Source organism: Sciurus carolinensis, chromosome X (genome assembly GCF_902686445.1).
Source record: "Sciurus carolinensis chromosome X, mSciCar1.2, whole genome shotgun sequence".
Lineage (NCBI taxonomy): Eukaryota > Metazoa > Chordata > Mammalia > Rodentia > Sciuridae > Sciurus > Sciurus carolinensis.
Window position 1 is genome coordinate 113,323,053 of NC_062232.1, and position 14,096 is coordinate 113,337,148.

At 36.4% G+C, this 14,096-nt stretch overlaps 1 protein-coding gene across 1 annotated transcript in view; it reads right to left on the minus strand.

The window, feature by feature from the left end:
• The window catches only part of Plac1 (placenta enriched 1), a 34,432-nt gene extending 22,779 nt beyond the window's left edge, over positions 1 to 11,653 (minus strand). The window contains exon 1 of the mRNA XM_047535136.1: positions 11,588 to 11,653. The gene's annotated coding sequence lies outside the window, so the exon portion shown is untranslated. The remainder of the gene's footprint in view (positions 1 to 11,587) is intronic.
• Positions 11,654 to 14,096: the final 2,443 nt, after the last annotated feature.

The window sequence follows — 14,096 nt, forward strand, 5'->3', positions numbered from 1 at the left end:
TCAGGTGGCTGTGAAGAGAGTGATTTTCATTGTCACTTGGGGATTGAGTGTGGAACTCAGCCAGAAAGGACCTTGTGTCCCTTTAAGGGACTGGAGTGAGCATGTGGGGGGAGCTCTGGTGGCCTGGGGCTGAGTCTTTGGCATATTGAGAAGAAAAGGCAAGCTGATGTGTGATGTGTGAAAGTTGGACTTGTCCCTGAGATGTACCTTCTTGTAACATGCACCCCTTCTCCATTTCTCCCACTGGAGGAATCTGTGCTTCCTAGTTCACTGACAGGGAGGGCTCCAAATATGAGTGACAGGGACTGGGAAACCTGTAGAAGTATGAGGATCAGCATTTGGGCCTTAAGAATGAAGTCTGAAGTGGAGTCTCCTCTTGAATCCTTTGTACTTGTTCAACTCAGTTTTCCACTGGGGGAAATAAATACAGGTAATGGAAACCATGACTTTTGATACATACCAGTGTTCAGACCTAGCTAATGTTTCCACCAACCACTAACTGATTTCAAGGAATCCTTGGTGGATGGAAAAAAACCCACCCCTTGCAATGATGGATACACGAGCACTAAATAGCCACCATTTTATATGCACCATTTCAGGGCTTGAAATTCCCTATTTTAAAGAATGTATAATGGGCCTCCAGACTCCGAGGTATTGCTTTACTATCATTGGCCTGTGTAGATGAATAATACTTTTTTTTATTCCAGGACATCCCCATACCTATTTACTTTGCTCTACATAATAAGTGGGATAGAAAATGATTTTCTTATTTTGTAAGAGAGAAAATGAATACAAATCAAAGTTTATTTTCCTTAATATGACTTTGAGTCAGTATGCTTAATTGAGTCAGGGTCTTGCTACCCTCTCTCCACTCAGCCAACAATCACGTCCTGAGCACCTTTGGGGTAGGTGCTGGGAATAAACAAAAGGGAATTAAGTCAGGTTTCCTACTTTCATGAAACTTATAGTCCCGAGTGGGAAACAGACACAGAATGATAAGTCACATATCATTATTTAACAGTAAATAGTTAATCTAAAAAATGTGCGATTGTAGTAGCAATAAATGATACAAAGGTAGTGTAAGAATGTACAACAGAAGCGCCAGGCATGGTGACACATGCCTGTCATCCCAGTGGCTCAGGAGGCTGAGGCAGGAGGATCGCCAGTTCAAAGCCAACCTCAGCAACTTAGTGAGGCATTAAGTAACTCAGTGAGACCCTGTCTCTAAATAAAGTATAAAAAGGGCTGGGGATGTGGCTCAGTGGTTAAGTGCCCCTGAGTTCATTCCCCAGTATAGAAAAGGTAGGACATAAGGGATTTAACCTAGTCATGGGGTCTGGCAAGGGCTCCCTAAGGAAGAAATACTTCTGCGTTGGTTGTGAGACTGTGTTGGGGCTGCAGATGGGAAAGGGGTAAGTCACATGCCACTGGAATGGCCAAGGCCACAGACATAATGCTGGAGCCCAGGTGGAAACAGTCCTCTCCCTGCATCTCTGTGGACTTATCTTTCTCTTTCCCCTGCTACTCTTTCCTCTGTATTGCTATCAACCATCACCCACTCCCTCATCAGAGCACAGCTCAGTATGTCTTTATCTTTCATCTTAGAAAATGAGTCAAGGGGCAGGAGTCCTATTGCATGGAAATTCTGTCATCTTGGAAATGTGTGTGTATGTGTGTCTTGTAGATGGGGCATGATAGTACTTAAGAAATATTGCCTTAGAGATCAACACTTCGCATACACTGCCACAAAATTGAAATCACCTGGGGTGCTTCTCTTTGCCAAATTTTCTTTTGAATCCTAAGGAATTGAGCCTAGAATGTTTGCAATGATGAGGGAGCCAGAGGCAGACATTGTGCAAATAGTTTTGTCACTCAAGATACTACCTTTGAAGTTCATCAAAGTTGTTGTCCATTCCTTTAACTGTACCATAGTTTAACTATTCACCTATCAAAGGACATTTGCATAGTTTCTAGTTTTTCTTTTCTCTTACAAATAAAGCTGCTATAAACATTCATGTATGAGATTTTGTGTGGACATAGTTTTCATTTCTCTGGGATAAATGCCCAGGAGTGTGATTACTAGGTCCTATGGTAATTGCATGTTTAGTTTTGTAAGAAAATGCCAAAATGTTTTCCAGAATGTTTTTGTAGCATTTCACATTCCCAGCAGCAATGTTTGAGAGATCTGGTTTCTCAACATTCTCGTCAGCATTTGGTATTGTCACTGTTTTTTATTTCAGCTGCTCGAATAGGTGTGTGGTGATATTTCCTATGATCTTAATTCACATTTCCCTAATAGTTAATGATGGCAAACATCTTCTCATGTCTTTACCACCCATACTTCCTCTTTGGTAAAACATATCTTCATGTTCTTTGCCAATTTTCTAATTGAAATTTTGTGCTCTTGAGTTTTAAAAAAGTTCTTCTTGTATTTTAGATATGACTCTTAGGCAGATTTGTGGTTTGCAAATATTCTCTGCCATCCGGTAGCTTGTCTTTTCATCTCTTAACAGGGTCTTTCACAAAGCAAAAGTGATAACATTTCAAAAACTGGATCAGGTCCATTTTATTGCTTTTTTCTTTTGTGTATTGTGCTTTTGGCATCAAGTCTAAGAGCTTTTTGCCCAAATCCTACATTCTGAAGGTGTTCTCCATATTTATTTTAAAAAGTTTTATAGTTCTTACATTAAAGTTCATGATCCATTTTGAGATAATTTTTATTTAAAGTTATGAGACTTAAGTTGAGATTTGTGATGCCTAATTTTATATATTAGCCTAGCCAGGCCATAGTACTCAGATATTTGGTGAAACATATCTGGACATTGCTGTGAAGGTATTTTTGAGATGAGATTAGCATATATAAATTGGTAGATTTTGAGTGGAGTACATTACCTTCCATAATGTGTGGGCCTTGTCCAATCAGTTGAAGAGCTTAAGGAAGTGGGAATTGCGAAGGAAGTGGAAATTGTCCCAGCCAATTGCCTTAAAACTCTGACCACAATATCAACTCTTCCCTGGGTCTCCAGCCTGCTGGCCTACCCTACATATTTTGAATTTTGCCATCTTCCATAATTCCATAAGCCAATTCCCTAAAATCAATCAATCAATCTCTCTTCTCCTTCCCCTCATATACATACATTCTATTTGTTCTGTTTCTCTGCAGAATCTTAACTACTACAAGAAACCCTATTTGCCCCCATGGATAAGAAATTCCTCCATAACCATTTCTTTAAAAAGCTATGGTTTCTACGCCATTGCCTTTGTACTTTAAAAAAATAGTTGGTCATATTTATGTGGATCTACTTCTAGGTTCTGCTATTCTACTGGTCTATGTGTCTATCCCTCTGCCAACTCCATATAATCTTGATTACTGCAGATGTATAATAGGGTCAACTTATTCCATTCACTTTATTCTTTTTCAAATTGTTTTTAGTCATTCTAGTTCCTTTGACTTTCTGTATAATTTTTGGATAAAACTTTACAAAAGTCTTTCTGGAATTTTCAGAGGAATTATGTTAAACCTGTGTATCAATTTTGAGAGAACTGATGTCTTTATTATGTTGAGTCTTCAAAAACATAAATATGGTATGCCTCTCCATTTATTTAGATCTTCTTTCATTTCATTCATTAGTATTTTGTAGTTTTCAACATAAAAATCTTATGTTTGTTTTGTTAGATTTACACCTAAGTTTTTGAGCAATTATAAAGGTATATTTTTAATTTTGGTGTCAATATGTTCAGTATGTATTAATATATAGAATTACAATTGATTTGTAAAAGTTTATTTTGTATATTGTGACCTTGCTATTAAAGATGCTTTCCTTGGGATTCTCTATATAAACAAGGATGCCATCTGAAAATACGGAAAGTTTTGTTTTTTCCTTTCTAATCTGTATGTCTTTATTTATTTTTCTGGCCTTATTGTACTGACCAGAACTTCTAGCACTGTAGTGAATAAAAGCATTAAAAATGGGCATCATTTCCTTCTTCCTGATCTTTTGGTGAAAACATTCAGATTTTCATCACAAATTACAATGTTTTATAGGTTTTGGGGTAAATGCTTTTTATCAAATTGAGGATGGTCCTCTCCATTCCTTGTTTGCTGAGAGATTTTATCACGAATGGATGTTGAATTTTGTTAAATGCTTTTTCTGGGTTAATTAAAATAATCATGTGATTTTCCTTTTTTAGCCTGTTAATATGGTCATTGAAATTGATTTTTGAATATTGAATCAGAATTTCATACTGGAATAAATCTCACTTCAGTCACGGTGTGTAATTACTTTGTATTGAAGAATTCTATTTGTTAATATTTTTACAAATTTTTGCATCTATATTTATGAGTGATATTGGTCTGTAGCTTTCTTTCACTATCTTTGTCTTATTTTGGTGCCAGAGTAATATTAGCCTCACACAATGAATTGGGAAATATTCCCTCCACTTCTGTTTTCTGGAAGAACTTCTACAGAATTGGCATTACTTTTTCCTTAAATGTTTGGTAAAATTCTCCAGTGGTTTCTGTATGGAGGATTTCTAAATTATTAATTTAATTTCTTTAAGTAGATATAGAGCTACTAAGCATAAATATGTTGGGTGAGTTCTGGTAGTTTGTGTTTTCCAAGAAATTGGTCCATTTCACCCAACTTGTTAGATTTATGTATATAGAATTATCCTTTTGATGTCTGCAGGGTCTGAAGGATTATTTTTTCCTGGTATTGGTACTTTGTTTTTTCTCTCTGTTTTATCAGTCTTAGTAAACATCTGTCAATTTATTGCTCTTTCAACGGCACAGATTTTTGTTTCACTAATTTTTTCTATTATTTTCCTCTTTTCAGTATCATTGATTTCTGTTCTTTATTATTTTCTTCTTCCTGCTTTCTTTATGTTCATTTTACTGTTCTAGTTTCTTGAGGCAGGAACTTAGATTATTGCTTTGAGCCCTTTCCTCTTTATTAATGTATGATAATATAAATTTCCCTCTCAGTTCAGCTCTTGCTGTGGTATACATATTTTGAATATTTTTAGTTTCAATTCAGTTCAATGTATTTTAAAAATTTCTCCTGAGACTTCCTCTTTGACCCATATATTGTTTAGTTTCAAGTGTTTAGATATCTTCCTGTTACCTTTTTATTATTAATTTCTACCTTAACTCCATTATGGTCATAGAACCTACTATGTACAATATCAATTCTTCTAAGTTTTTTAGTTCTTTTTTTAGTGGTTCAAGATGTGGTCCCCCATGGGCTATGTCTCATGGATGCTTGGAAAGAATGTGTCTTCTGGTGGTGTTGGATGGAGTATTCTATAAATGTTGATTATATCTTGATAGTGCATGGTATTGTTGAGTTCTATCTCTTTACTGACTTTCAGTCTAGTTGATCTACCAATTGTTGAGAGAAGAGTGTTGAAATCTCCAATGACAATGGAAGATTTGTCTGTTTCTGCTTTCAGTTCTCTCAGTTTTTGCTTCACATATTTTTCTTCACAAACAGCTCTTTGTTTGGTGCATACACATTTAGGGTTGCTATATCTTCTTACTGGATTGAATCTTATCATTATATAATGTCCCTTTATGTCTCTGGTAATTTTCTTTTTATGAAGTTCATCTAACATTAATATAGACATTCATGCTTTCTTATGATTGTCTATAACATATATTTTCCCATCTTTTATTTTTTTAGTTGTAGATGGACACAATATCTTTATTTTATTTATTTATTTTTATGTGGTGCTGAGGATTGAACCCAGTGCCTCACACATGCTAGGCAAGTGCTCTACCACTGAGCCACAACCCCAGCTCCATATTTTCCCATCCTTTTACTTTTAACCTCCCTATACCATTATATTTAAGGTGAATTTCTTATAGAGTACATATCATTGAATCATTTTTTCTTGCCCACTGTGCCAATCTGCCTTCTAATTGGTATAGTTAGACCTTTTACACTTAACATAATTATTGATATACTAGGGTCTAAGTATGTCAGTTTATTTTTTTGTTTTCTGTTTTTTTGTTTGAATATTCCTGTCTTCCTATGGATATTTGAATATTTTGGGACTACCCTCTGATTAATCTGTAATGGGTTTCGAGTGTCTGCATAGATTTTTAATGGTTGTTCTAGGTATTACAGTGTATATACATAACTTATCACAATGTACTGATAGTGTTGTTTTTACCAGTTTGAGTGAACTGTAGAAACCCTTTCTTTATTAATATCCCTTTATCTCCCAGTTATGAGTCTTAAATATTTCCTTAACATACATTTGGAACCACATCACACAGTGTTGCTAGTTTTGCTTTAACCATCAAACAAAATTTTGAAGACACAAGAGGGAAAGGAAAGTCCATTGTATTCATCCATATTTTTGCCTGTTGTGTTCTTTTTCCTTTTTGATGTTTCAAGATTTATTCTTTTATAATTTCTGTTCTATTTAGAGAACTTCCTTTAGCTATTCTTTAGTGTAGATCTGATACAGATTTTCTTAATATTCCTTCATATGAGAATGTCTCGATTTCCCTTTTATTCCTAAAGGATATATTTGTGGAATATGGGTTTCAATTATTTTCTTCCAGCATTTGAAAAATGTGCCAATTCCTTCAGGCCTATGTAGTTTTTGTAGAGAAATCTACTGTCATTTAAATCATTCTTTCCCTGTGAGTAGTATCTTTTCCCCTCTGTCTGCTTTTAAGATTTTTTTCGTTCTTTAGATTTTAGAAGTTTGACTATGATGTGTCTTAGTGTGGACTTCTTTGGCTTCTCGACTTTTTGAATCAATAGATTTATATCTTTTGCTAAATTTGGAAAAATTTCAGCATTATTTCTTCAAATAATTTTCAGCTCCACCCTTCTGGCATTCTGGACTCCAATGACATGAATGTTACATCTTTTGTAATAGATTTGCAGCTCCCTGAACTTCCATTCATTTTCCCAGTCTTTTTTCTCTATGTATTAACAAGTTGACTGATTTTTTTCCCTTTGATCCTTCCCATTTTTTGCTGGATCAGTTGATCCACTGAAATATCATTTTGGTCATTGTGTTTCTCAGTTCTAAAACTTTTATTTGGTTCTTTATGTGTTTTTATATCTTTGCTGAGACTGCATTTTCTTTCTTTCTTTTCTTTTCTTTTCTTTTCTGGTACTGGGAATTGAACTTAGGGGCCCTTGACCACATCCCCATCCCTATTTTGTATTTTATTTAGAGACAGGGGCTCACTGAGTTGCTTAGTGCCTCGCCATTGTTGAGGCTGGCTTTGAACTCGAGATCCTCCTGCCTCAGCCTCCCGAGCTGCTGGGATTACAGGCGTGAGCCACCACGCCCAGCTGCGTTTTCTTTTTATTGGCTTCAAATGTATGTAAATGCTCATTGAAGAACTTTTTTGTCAGATAATTCTAACATCTAATACATGCTTAGTGTTAGCATATATTGACTGTCCTTTTCATTCAGCTTGGGATCTTTTGGTTCTTGGTATGATGAATGATTTTCAACTGAATATTGACCATTTTGGAAATTATGTTATGAGACTCTGGATCTTATTTAAATCTCCTGTCTTAGTGGATTTCTTTTGACATGCTCTAACAACAAAAAGGAGAGGTGTTGCCTTTTTACTGTCTGATTTGTGTAGAAGTTCAGGTCAGCTTTTGCTAGCATGCCTAGGGGTGGGGAAGCACAGATTTTCATGTGGTGTGGCTATAATAGAGTAGTATTTGTCTAAGAATTTTCTTTTCTAGGTTGCTCCTGTCTTTGTCCTTTGTTTAGAAAGAGTAAGCAATTGTTGGGGCTTTAAAAATATTCTCCCTTCGGTGATTTTTAAATTTGTGGTTTCCCCAGAAGCCAGTCTGGGCTATTTGAAATTTAAAAAAGCCCAAGGAAACTCACCAAAATGTCATTTTTTGGGTCCTGAGATTCTTGGCTAGTCTGTCTTCTTCTCTCCATCTTTTTTTTAAAAAAAGATTAGTAACTAGTAGTGTACATATTTATGGGGATACAGTGTGCATTTCAATACATGCATACAATGTTCATTGTATTTATCGTATATATAATGTCTAGGGTTTTGAGTTGTACTTAATGAGAAGAATAGGGAAAAGCATATCTATTCCATCTTACTGGAAGAAGAATCTAGTTAACTTTTGGAATTCCACATTTTGGATTAGTTATTAAATCTTCTCACTTAGCTCTAAGGTATGGTGTGAAAACCCCACATTTTAATATGTGGTCTTTGTTGATTGAGTGGATCATACTCATGTAGCTTTGGAGATGTTGAGGTATAACCACAGATTAAAGTATCCCCAGAGTTTTTCAACTGATGAGTTAGTGACACATTCCTTGTGTTTGTACTGCTCTTGAATTAATAAATCTTCGATATTGCCTAGACTGGATACTTAAGAGGCTATGAATAAAGATGTGGCCTCAACTGTCAGGGTATTTTGGGGGGACAGGTACCAGGGATTGAGCTCAGGGGCACTCAATCACTGAGCCACATCCCCATCCCTACTTTGTATTTTATTTAGAGACAGGGTCTCACCGAGTTGCTTAGTGCCTCAGTTTTGCTAGGCTGGTTTTGAACTTGTGATCCTCCTGCCTCAGCCTCCCAAGCCACTGACATTACAGGTGTGTCCCATTGCACCTGGCTCAGGGTATTTACTATCTAGTTGGGAAGACAAGAAAAATGAATTCTCCATCTCAAGGCCTGGTAAATAGTAGACACTCAGTAGGTACTTGTTTGGGTGAAAGAATGCTGCTAATTGCCCTTGGATGACAAGTGCTAAATTGAATTGTGTGATGTAGAGTAGAAGTGGTATATGAAGCCAGAAAAGAGGTGACAGTATGGGCTGAAGTAGTCAAGAAGGGTTTTCTAAAGAAGGTACCAGTTGAGTTGTCTTGTCAGCAGGGTAAAATCTAGAGGTATCTTTTAAAGGAAAATTGGCAGGACTTGTTAAAAGACTGGGGGTTAAAAGAGAATAAAAAGCCAAACAGACTCTGGTTCAGGGCTGGGGATGTAGCTCAGTGGCAGAGTGCTTGCCTGTCATATGTGAAACCCTCGGTTCAATCCCTAGCACCAGCAAAGGGGGAAAAAACAAACCTAACAGACTCTGGTTTAGATCCTGGATGTCGGGAAAACAAGGGGAATACCATGAGTTTGATTTTATACCCCATGAGCTTGAGCTATTAGCAAAACATTCAAGCAGAAGGGCACAGTAAGCATTTGGAATATCCAGAGCTGAGTGAAAGATTATACCAGAAAAATCCACCTTTTCTCCTGACAGTCTCCAGAAGACATAGAAACTAGTCCAAACTTTATAGCCAAAAAAATGTGATTTAAAACAATTCTTAATCTCTTTTTAGGTTCAGTTTCCTCATCTATAAAATGGGGTCCATTGGTAGATTTTTTTTACAAATTAACACTTGGATCAACATAAGTATCAGGTATTTGGAAGGAACCCTCTACTTGTTGGAATGTTTTCTTTCCAGCTCTAAAAGGCCCAGGATTCTGTGACTTCTTTGAACCAGGAACAGTTCTTAACATGTCTGCTTTCAATGACTGGTTTTTTACTTAGTAATTCTTTTCCCTAGTGGATCCCATTGGTTTATACTACATGAAGCTAAGAAAGTAGAGGAGGGAGAGTTACACAAGTGTGCCTCAATCTTTCCAGACTTCCTAAGTTTTTCTCTGTTTTGAACGTGTTCAGTTTTCATGCTATACTCTACTCTGGGGAGTATAATGGGCAGGGAGCCATTAGTACACAGGAAGGGAGGGCTTTGTGGTATCTTAAAGCCATTGGATTTTATTTATTTCCAGTTCGCTCAACATTTGTTCCACAGATCTGGACAGTTTAAAAAGGGGTGGGGAGCTGGGGTTGTGGCTCAGTGGTAGAGCGCTTGCCTAGCACATGTGAGGCACTGGGTTCCATCCTCAGCACCACATATAAATAAATAAATAAAATAAAGGTATTGTGTCCAACTACAACTAAAAATATTTTTTTTAAAAATGGGGGTGGGGATGCACAGGGGGAAGGGTGAAAATGAATTAGAGAAAAGGATGAACACATTAGCCTTTCAATATCAAACTGGGACTCAGAGAACTTAAAGCTGAAAAGACTTTTGGGTTTTGTCTTTCTGGAAACTGAACACTGATGTGACTGTCCACACTGCATGTGAAACTTTTTGTTGTTGTTGTTTGTTTTTTACTTTGGATGGAGAAACAATTCTACATCTAGTTACTAGGTTTTTATGAATATATGCCTTCTATCTATTAAAAGCAGTACTTATTTCTTTCACATTAAAAATAAACTTAAAATTTTAAAGTAAGACAAAAAGAAGAAAATGAAAATCATTCATGTCCCTCCCATGGAGATAACTCTAGTTATTTCTATTTATTTCCTTCCTTCCAGTCTTCTTTCTTCTTCATATACACACACTTGAGATCATATTCCTTTTTCATTTGTATATTCTCCCTTCTCCCAACTAATTTGAGCATTTCCTCATGTCATTAAATACTCTTCTAAACATGATTTTAAATAACTATGTAGAATTCCATAACATAAATGTTACTTCCTAGGATTTCATAGTATGGACAACTTAAGATGTTTCTACTTTTTCTTTATTTTCAATGATGCTGTACTGAATTTTGTAGTATTTTTTAGTGCATCTCTCATTATTTATAATTATTTATTTTTAAGTTATTATTTTTAAGTTTACATATACTAATGGGGTATATTATGATAATTTGATAATATATAAAGTGTATAATAATTATATCAGGGTAGTTTGCAATTCCTCCCTTTTAACATGATTTTTTTCTTTTTTCTTTTTATTTGTTCTTATTAGTTACACATGACAGTAGAATGTATTTTGACATACTATACATACTGAAAAAATTTTTTGATTAACACATAGTAATTGCATTTTTTAAAAAGGGTTAATTCCTTAGAAAGAGAATCACTGGATAACAGAACAATAACATTCTTAAGGCTTTGGCACATTTTACCAAATTGCCCTGTGGGAGACTTTTACCAGTTTGCATTCCCCTTAGTCACTTCATTAACATGGAGAACTTTAGTATGTATACATGACACTATTTTGTATCATTTTAATTAAAAGGGCACTTACTGAACACCTACTATGTGTACACTGCTGTGATAGGCATTAGACTCGCTCCTGCTATACTATGTAAGTGCTAGACAACTAAAACATATACAAAGACAGTTCAAAATGCAAGCAGAATATAAAACACATAAATCTTCGTGACCAGGGCTGACATCATTCAGCCTTTAAATGGCTACTCATTGAGGGAAAACACCATACTAGCTAATTAAACAAATAATTTCAGTCTTATAAGCACGTCTTAAAAAGGGTATGGTTAATGTGAATCTTGCAAAAAGCAGAGGGTGGGTTGTGATCATTTACACTGTATTTCCTGGTGTAACTTGGAGCAGGAATGGAGAAGAATATTACAAGTCCACGTCTTTCAAAAAAAGAGCAAAACCACTTCATTTGGGTGAAAGGACAATTTCTGCTTTTGTCAGTTCCCTTTGGAAAGTTAACCTGTTGGTTATCAGAGAAGGGGACACAGAACACACAGAAAACTAACCTCCTTCTGGCAGCTGGGGATGATTTGTCAGTCTCTTTTGAAATGTGGCTTTGTGCTCGCTGGTGAAGGCAGCTGGAACAGAAAAAGCATGACAGACAAAAGCTGAAATCCACATGAAGAAAGGTCTTTTTCCCAAAAATTACTGCCTGAGTTAGCAACGGTCAGAACAGAAAGTACATGTATTTCTTCCCAGCTACAAGCACGTCTGGTACTAGAGAAGGTCCCCTATGCCAAAGGAGCCATTTAGAATGCCTGCAGCCCTCAATAGGGCTGCTGGATAGCATTTAATCAAGCTTTCTGACCCCCACGAAAAGACACATCCCCAAATCCACCTAAAACCAAAACTAGAGAAACACCAGTGTCACGTTTTGAAATCAGTCAAAAGCATTTACTGTGCTGAAAAGGAAGATGTACTTAATATGCAGTAGACGATGGTATAAAATACAGAGGATTAAGTATAAGATTTCAAGTTAAAAGTGATCCATGGAATAACCAAAAATAATACTATTAAACTGGAAACCCACATTTACTTCAACTATTGAATGCATAAACTGTGGTACATCCATGCAATGGAATACTACTCAGTAATACAAAAGAATGAACTAATGATACATGAACATCAAAATTTATGCTGAGTGAAAGAATACAGTCTCAAAAGATTGCATACTGTATGATTCCATTTTTAGAACATTCTTGAAAAGGCAGAACTGGGAACATAAAACAGATCAGTGTTTTCCAGGGTCTGGGTGTAAGGGAGGAGTTGGTTTCAAAGGGCAGCATGAGGGTACTCCTTGGGGGTGATTGAACTGTTCCATATAGTGATTGTGGTGGTGTTACATGATTTTATGTATTTGCCTAAACTTATAGAACTGCATGCCAAAAATACAGATTTTACTGGATGCTATTTTCAAAAGTGAATCAAAAAGTCTCATAAAAATTATCAAACAAAGGGAGGTGGTTGAAAAGGGTGGTTGGGAATATTGTTAGGTAGTGAAATTCTTAGGTTTTATAGCATAGAGTCAACAAATATGGTCCAAAATGGATAAATCAAGAAATAGCAGTAGAAACATACTAGAGATATAAAAGTAATCACCAGACAAATTGAAAACAGACTCTGTTAAAAATGGTTGCCTCTGAGGAGTGGGATTAGGGGTACAAAGAGATGGGGTACGATTGTTTTTTTTTTAGAAGCTCTTCTGTATTTTTTGATATTTTAAACTATGTTCATGTATTAATTTGATTTAAAAATAAATGTAGTGGAAAATGTATTGGACTGGGAGTCAAGAAACCTGATCCCTAACCCTGATTCTGCACAAATTGAACAAATTCCTTCTCCTCTCTAGGTCTTGGTTTCTACTTCTGTATGAAAAAGGGGTTGAATTAAATGATCTTTATGATCCCTTTCACACCTGAAGAAAATTATAAATTAGATTATGTGCACAACCACAATGATTCTTTGTTGAACATGAAGCTAAGAAATAGATTTTTAATTTTTAAATCTGGAAGGGACTAAATCAGCAACTTCAATAATTTCTTTTTCTTTTTTTGGGGGGGGTACTGGGGATTGAACTCAGAGGTGTTTACCACTGAGTTACTTCCCCAGACCTTTAATTATTTTTTTTTAATTTTGAGAGAGAGTCTTGCTAAATGGCCCAGACTGGCCTTGAACTTGCAGACCTTCTGCCTCAGCCTCCTGAGTTGCTGGGATAACAGGCATGCACCATTGCACCAAGTATAAACAGTTTCTTTTTAACCGCTGAAGAAAAGAAGACACAGATTGGTTAAAACACTCACTTGGGATGATAGCTAATTACCAACAGAGCTAGGACAGAGTTCAGGGCTCCTCATGGCTCTTGCCATTATACCACATAGCTTTTCCAGGCCTAATGGAATCATTCCCCAGCACCAGAGCTGGCAAAAGTTCCCTGAGATGACAGCAGGGGTGTAATTCACATAAGGACATGGCTTCCTTGGCCTGGGAGATGAGTCAGACTTTTGGAAGAGGTCCCTGACATAAACATGTATGATGTAATATCATAGGAATCCTGAAGTTGGTCAAGGCTATGCTGAAGTCCAATTTGGGGGCTCCATTCTCTAATAACTGTCCAATAAGCTGTCTTTGGTGGCTTTTGCTAGCTTACTGATATTTTTCTGTGATAGGAATACCTCCGCTCAAAAATACCACCATCCTCATTGTGATTTAAAACAATGGACTTATCACAGTTTCTTCATCACTCTTTTATCTCTATAATCTCTAAGCTCAAGACATAGTTCACTAGAATACATCAAGTAGGCCAGAAGAAATGTCCACTTGAAAACTTTTATCAGCCATCAATCAATTAAAGAGGTATCTCAGTGTGGTTTAGCAATCCTCTTAGGAAGAGTTGAAGCAGACTCCTGACTGGACCATACTAACTTCCTGGGAGAAGACCTTCCATAATGACCAGCAAGCAGGCTGAAAGCACGCGCCTACTGCCAAACAGCCCCTCCCCATTTGTCAGGGTTGCAG